This window comes from Dromiciops gliroides, chromosome 1 (genome assembly GCF_019393635.1).
Source record: "Dromiciops gliroides isolate mDroGli1 chromosome 1, mDroGli1.pri, whole genome shotgun sequence".
Taxonomy (NCBI): Eukaryota; Metazoa; Chordata; class Mammalia; order Microbiotheria; family Microbiotheriidae; genus Dromiciops; species Dromiciops gliroides.
Window position 1 is genome coordinate 412,312,315 of NC_057861.1, and position 7,385 is coordinate 412,319,699.

Below are 7,385 nucleotides of genomic sequence, written 5' to 3' on the forward strand. Positions count from 1 at the left end.
TTTTCAACTTTTCAAGCCATTCCCTTTCCTTGCTTCTGAAATGTCAAATGCAAAGACTCTAGGTAACAAAGACGTGCAAGGTGTGTTAATTTCTGTAGCTCTCATAATACTTCTAGGGTGAGTCCTCCCAAACCCTTATTGACCATGTAAAAGTCCTTGCTCTTTTCTAACTATTCTAATTCTGCAGCTGGAGCCAGACTTTTCAGTGTTAATCAATAAAATCTAAAATGTCGCTGGTGCCACAGCCCTCTACCCCATACTGTTCATTTCATATTATTGATTTCATGTTCCTTCATGTAGAATGACTCTCAATTAAATGCTTCATTAATCTCTTGTTTTTAATTTGCCCCTTTGTCTCAGACACCCAGATGTTCCTTTGCCCTTTAGGAAAGTCAAGGTAGATCATCAGTAAGAGAGAGAGAGAATTTGGAGGCAGAACACTTTGTTACCCACTTCATTAACATCTTCAATCTTGGAAACTGACATAAGAATGTGTTCTTGTGTTCCAAAGGATATTGCCATGTACAAGGACTGGAAATGAGACCTGAAGATGTCTGCCTTTTTTTCCAATTCTGTCCTTAGGCCAGATGGAAATAGGCATTATTGAAAAGCACAGGGAAAATTGATTGAAGCAGTGTAGTCTCCAATGTCAGCAGCCAGAGGGTCAAAACAGGTTCACAGCAGCTTTCTGAGAAGCCAAGCTCACTGAGTGCTAAAAAATAAATTTTTTAAAAAGTGAAATAACATAAGAAGTGAACAATGTTGTCTACAGCCTTCATTAAATACCATGCTGGAAAATACCCTTTTTCCTATCATGCATGTTATCTTCTCTTCTCCCTCCAGCTCATACCATATTATTAACAGCCATCACAATAAAGAGAGCTAACATTTGTGTGTGGCATTTTAAGGTTTGCAAAGCATTAAATAAATATATAATTCTATGCTCACAACAGTCCTGAGAGATAAGTGCTATTTTCTTGTTGAGTAATTTCAGTTGTGTTCTATTCTTCATGACCCCCTTTTGGGGTTTTCTTGACAAAAATATTGGAATGGTTTGTCATTTCCTTCTTTAGCTTACTTCACAGATGGGGAAGTTGATCCAAACAAGGTTAAGTGACTTTCCCTGGGTCATAGAGCTAGTGAGAGTCTAAGGCTGCATTTGAACTCATATGTTCTTGATTTCAGGCCTAACACCCTTTCTAATGGGCCATGTAGCTGCTTGTATAAATATCACTCTCGCACATGGAAGCACTTCAGATGTTTAAGAAAATATTATATATGCTCCTAATTGGGTCACTCTAGCCACTGTATCCCCTAGCTACCTCTAGAACAATATATCTCTCAATATCTATGGCAAGGTGAGATTGCCTTGTTTATCATACAGAGATCCAGTTCTTTTAAAGTGAAACACTTTAAATACTAAACAGAAATTAAGAGCATCTGAGGGACCTGTATTCTGTATTATGATGATTATAAGAAAATAACATTTTCCCATGTATTTGTTACCTGGCATTTTTGCCTTTGGAAGATAGTGTAAAATACCAATCATAATAGCTGGCATTTAGGTCACTTAAAGTTTTGGGAAACACTTTACATGCATTGCTTCATATGATCTTTGGAGGAAGGTATTACATGCTAATTATCCCCACTAAACAGATAAGGAAACATAGTCTTAAAGTGATCAAGTGACTTACCCAAAGTCACATAATTAGTTAGTGTCAGAGACAGGATTCAAATCCAAGGTTCCCTTGATTAGGTTTAACATATTTTCTATACATTGGACTCGGTACCAGGAGAGACCTGGCTTTGAATATTCCTCCTATACCTAGCAAAAATTCCATTTGGAATTCTCAAACTCTTCTATTCCTAACTGACTGAGAATGGGCCTAATTTTCTGTAGAATTCACCTATGGGGGAGGCAGCTAGGTGGCTCTGGGGGTAGCTAGGTGGCTCAGTAGATAAAGCACCAGCTCTGAATTCAGGAAGACCTGAGTTCAAATCCAGCCTCAGACACTTGACACTTACTAGCTGTGTGACGCTGGGCGAATCATTTAACCCTCATTGCCCTGAAAAAAAGAATATCAGAATTGACCTATGGACTTGGGACAGTAAACCAAGTAAGGTTCAAAAAATGGCTTGATGGTACTTTGTTTGGAGAGGCAGTGTGGTATAATGGGTGGGTGTGGGATAGAGACAGGAAGACCTGGGTTCCAATCCTGCTTCAGACAGTTATTCCTGTATAATTCTAGATGAGTTTCTTACTCTTTTTGGGCCTCAGTTTCCTCTTCTGTAAAATGATTGAACTAAATGACCTCTAAGGTCTCTTTCAGCTCTAAATATATGATATTTTTCTCATCTGGGGACACTGGGAATCTAAATGCTCTGGCCAAGTAGAAATGAGAATGGGTACAGATATCCTTAGAAAACTGTAACTCCAAAAAAAAGTAGCTTAGAAGTTTCAGATCTCAGAGGGGGAGCCAAGATGGCAGAGAAAAAAGCAACAGCTCCCCTGAACTCTCCCCCAAACTTCTCTGAAAACCTTAAAATAATGCCATAAAATAATTCCTGGAGTGGCAAAACCCACAAAATAATAGTGTAAAAAAATTTTCCTGCTAAAGGTCAGCAGGAAAGTTATGTTGCACCTGTGAAAGAGTGGATCCTCAGGCCAGTGCAGGCCACACCAGCACTGACTAGGCCCCAGCAATCCAGGATCAGGCCTTGGGAGTCATTGAATCAGTTGCAGCAGTGGCTGCTTCCAGAGCTCTCAGCCCACAGATGGTAAGGGCTTCAAACAACTAGTTAGAAAGAGATTACAGTGGTCTTTTTGCTGGTGCTGAGGCAGGACTCTGTTGCTTTACCCATACTCAGATGTAGGATACAGTCCTGGGTGGCAGTCCCAAGGTGAGGAGGAGCACTAACATGCCAGAGTTTGTAGCCGTAGTGGAACAGGGACCCTTCTCACAATTCCAGAGCAGAAAATAGTGCTCGTGGTTGCTCATAGAACAGAGCACAGGCCAGGAGAGTAGTAAACACACCTCTCCTTAGATCATACTTTGAAAGAACTAAAAACCTACGGGTCCCTAGAAGTATCTCTGAAAACAGCTGCACAAAACCCCTGAAGTGAGTCCTCCACCTGGAAGCAGAGCTCTACTTTATTTTTTTTATTTATCTTTTTTTTTGCGGGGCAATGGGAGTTAAGTGACTTGCCCAGGGTCACACAGCTAGTAAGTGTTAAGTGTCTGAGGCTGGATCTGAACTCAGGTACTCCTGAATGCAGGGCCAGCACTTTAACCACTGCGCCATCTAGCTGCCCCAGAGCTCTACTTTAACAAAGAATTAAAAGTCAAGAAATAGACTGGGAAATGAGCAAACAATAGAAAAAATTTCTGACCATAGAAAGTTACTACAGTGACAAGGAAGATCAAAACACACACTTAGAAGAAGATAAAGTCAAAACTCCCATAACTGAAGCCTCCAAGAAAAATATGAATTGGTCTCAGGCATGGAAAAACACAAAATGGATTTTTCAAAGCAAGTAAGAGAGATAGAAGAAAAATTGGGAGGATAAATGAGAGTGATGCAAGAAAATCATGAAAAAAGTCAATAGTTTGATAAAGGAGACACAATAAAATGCTGAAGAAAATAACACCTTAAAAAACAGAATAAGCCACATGGTAAAATAGATACGAAAAGCCAATGAGAAGAATGTCTTGATAAGCAGAATTGGTCAAATGGGAAAAGAGGCACAAAAATTCACTGAAGGAAAAAACTCCTTAAAATATAGAATTGGCCAAATGGAAAAGGAGGTACAAAAACTCGCTGAAAAAAATAATTCTTTAAACATTAGAAGTGAGGAAATGAAAACTAATGACTTTATGAGGAAACAATAAAGCAAAGCCAAAAGAATGAAAAAAATAGAAGGCAATGTGAAATATCTCATTGGAAAAACAATTGACCTGGAAAATTGATCCAGGGTAGATAATTTTTAAATTATAGAACTACTTGAAAGTCAGGATAAAAAAAGCCTACACATCATTTTTCAAGAAAATATAAAGGAAAATTGCCATGATATTCTAGAACCAGATGGTAAAATAGAAATGGAAAGAATTCACTGATCACCTCCTAAAAGAGATCACAAAATGAAAACTCCCAGGAATATTATAGTCAAATTCCAGAGCTTTCACGTCAAGAAAATAATATTGCAAATAGCTAGAAAGAAACAATTCACGTATTGTGAAGCCACAGTCAGGATAGCAGAAGATTCTAAAGGATAGCAGCTTCTACATTAAAAGATCAGAGGACTTGGAATATGACCAAGAATCACTTACCCAGTAAAACTGAATATAATCCTTCAGGAGAAAGAAAAGGAACATTCAATGAAATAAAGGCATTCTTGATGAAAAGATCAGAGCTGAATAGAAAATTTTACTTTCAAAGATAAGACTCAAGAGAAGCATAAAAAGGTAAACAGAAAACAGAACTCATAAGAAACTTAATAAGGGAAATTTAAGATTTCTTATTAAGCCTTACTCTGGGACTTTACCTTTTAAAAGTAAAATTTAATATCGTCTAAAAACTAGAGCCAATTTAAGGAGAAGATAATTAAAGGAAACAGTGAGTGAGATATATACACCAATTTTAAACCACTCTAAATTTCCCACAAGTATTTTTGTTTCTGACTTTTATTTATTTTTAAAATGGAAATTTCATGTGAAGTGCTAGTGGAATTGATTGAAAGTTCTAAAATTCTTGTCTTTATTTTGAAAATATTTTCTATTACTTTTCAGTTAACTGTATTTTATACATTTTGACTGTCTATCCCACGTATTTTTGAAAGTAAGTCAAAATGGGTCATAGTTGTAAGATATTCTTGTATATATATTTGAAGTCAATAAATTCCATTTTTAATGGGTCAAAAAAAAAGAAACTTAATAAGGTTGAACTGTTTATATTCCTACGTGGGAAAATGATACATGTGACTCAAAAACTTTCTCATTTTTATGGCCGTTAGAAGGAATATATAGACAGAAGGCATGAGTGTGAGTTGAATATGAATGGATTATATCTAAAAAATAAAATTACGGGGTCTTCTTAACACAAAGTCCATCATTTTATCCTCTAAAATTTAACTTCTTAAACTATGGGTAAAGACCCCATTATGGGGTCTTGTGATTGAATGTGGGGGTTGTGAAAAATTTGGCAACAAAATTGCCAAAGGTTCCTCTCTGTTCCTGCCTCCATGAAAGATTATGTATACCCACTTTTTATACCTATCTACCTGGAGTGACATAAAATGTTCTTGGATAAAAAAAAGGTTGTGAGTGGAAAAAGTTTAAGATGCTGCCTTAATGATAATAGTAAAGAAGCAGCTAAGTGCTCAATGGATAGCATGCTGGGCCTAGAGTCAGGAAGACCCAAGTTCAAATCAGATCCCAGGCACTTCTTAGCTGTGTGACCCTGGGCAAGTCACTTAACTTCTGTTTGCTTTAATCTTCTGGAGCAGGAAATGAAACCACTCAAGTATCTTTGCCAAGAAAACCTCATGGACAGTATTAGCATGTTACGGGCCATGGAATCTTGGAGAATTGGACAAGACAGAACAATAGCAACAAAGCATATGTAAATCCCTTTAAAGTTTTCAAAGCATTATATATTGAAAAATTGATTGAAATTTTGTATACTATCTCTTTTTTTTCAGGGCAATGAGGTTTAAGTGACTTGCCCAGGGTCACACAGCTAGTAAGTGTCAAGTGTCTGAGGCCAGATTTGAACTCAGGTCCTCCTGAATCCAGGGCCAGTGCTCTATCCACTGCGCCACCTAGCTGTCCTCAAAATTTTGTATACTATCTCACTCAATCCACTGCATATTCATTTCACAGATCTGCTCCTGTCTTATACACACCCATTGTCTATCTCCAATAAACTACATTGTGAGAATGAATCAATAGAAGGAATTGTGTTAACCCATCTCCAGCAGCAGTTAAAGCTACTGGTATTGGTAATATTCTGGAACCCTAAGAATATGTGGAAGAGAGATGCTCTAACCATAATTACTTTATAGGATTCTAGAAGTAGTCAAAACTTTTGTAGGCCCAAATGAACTTAAAGAATAGTTTCCTTTTAGATAAGACCCCCCAAAACCCACAAAACAAAACAAAACAAAACCAATTCTTGAATAGAATTTTGTTTTTCCAAAATATATGTAAAAACAATATTTTAACATCAATTTTTTAAAAACTTTGTGTTCCAACTTCTCTTTCCCCCTCCATCCCCACCCCCCACCCACAAGAACTCAAACAATTCAAAATAAGTTTTACATGAGTAGTCATGGAAAAATTCCCATATTAGCTAGTTGTGAGAGAAAACAGTCAAAAAAAAACAAAACTTCAGATTAAGGAATTGTCAAAGAGGAAATGAAAAAAAATTTAAATGTGTTTCCATCTGTTTTCAGATACTATCAGTTCTTTCTCTGCAGATGGGCTGCAATCTTCATAAGTCCCTCAGGGTTACATTGGATCATTGCCTTGCTGAAAATAACCACATGCTTCCCAGCAGATCATCCCCCACTATTGCTGTTATTTTGTATACAGTACATTTCACTCTGCTTCAGCTCATGTAGGTCTCTCCAGGTTTTTCTGATAGCATCCTATTCATCACAACCTCTATATAGTACCTTAAGCTTGACAGAGAATCTTCACAAAAGCCCAGCAAAGTAGGTACCATACATTTTGCCAGTATAATCAATCATCATCACTATTTCCCTCCATCCCACTCCCTTCCCATGACATTTACTCTATCTTCTTTTTACCTATTCCTCCTCAGAGGTGCCTTACTTCTGACTATCCTCTCCCTCGCTCTGCACTCCCTTTTTTCACCTTTCCTTCTTTGTCCTCTTCCCCTCCTATTTTCCTGCAGGGTTAAATAGATTGCTCCTCCCAATTGGGTATGAAAGCTATTCCCTCCATAAGCCCACTCCAATGAGATTCAGGGTCCCTGAGCTAATTCTGTGTTCTAAATTTTTTCTTCTTCCCTCCCTCCTCAACCCTCCCTATGAGATCAAGCAATTCAATATGTCATACTGGTGCAGTAATGCAGAACATCTTCATCTTCCTTGAAAGTGTTTTGCTTTTTACTGCTCTCTCCCCCAATCTGCCCTTTCCTCCTTCCCTTTCCCACCCCTTTTCTCCCTCCGCCCACCAGGGCAAAAGTATATTACTATACCTACTTGAGTATGTTTGTTAGTCCTTCTTTGAGCCAATTCTGATGATATTAATGTTCACTCACTCCCCAACTCCTTCCCCCTCGTCTACTCTCCTCCATAAGCTTTCTTCTTGTTTCCTTCATGTGAAATTCCTCTCCCCAGACCATCTCTCCCCTTCTCCCTC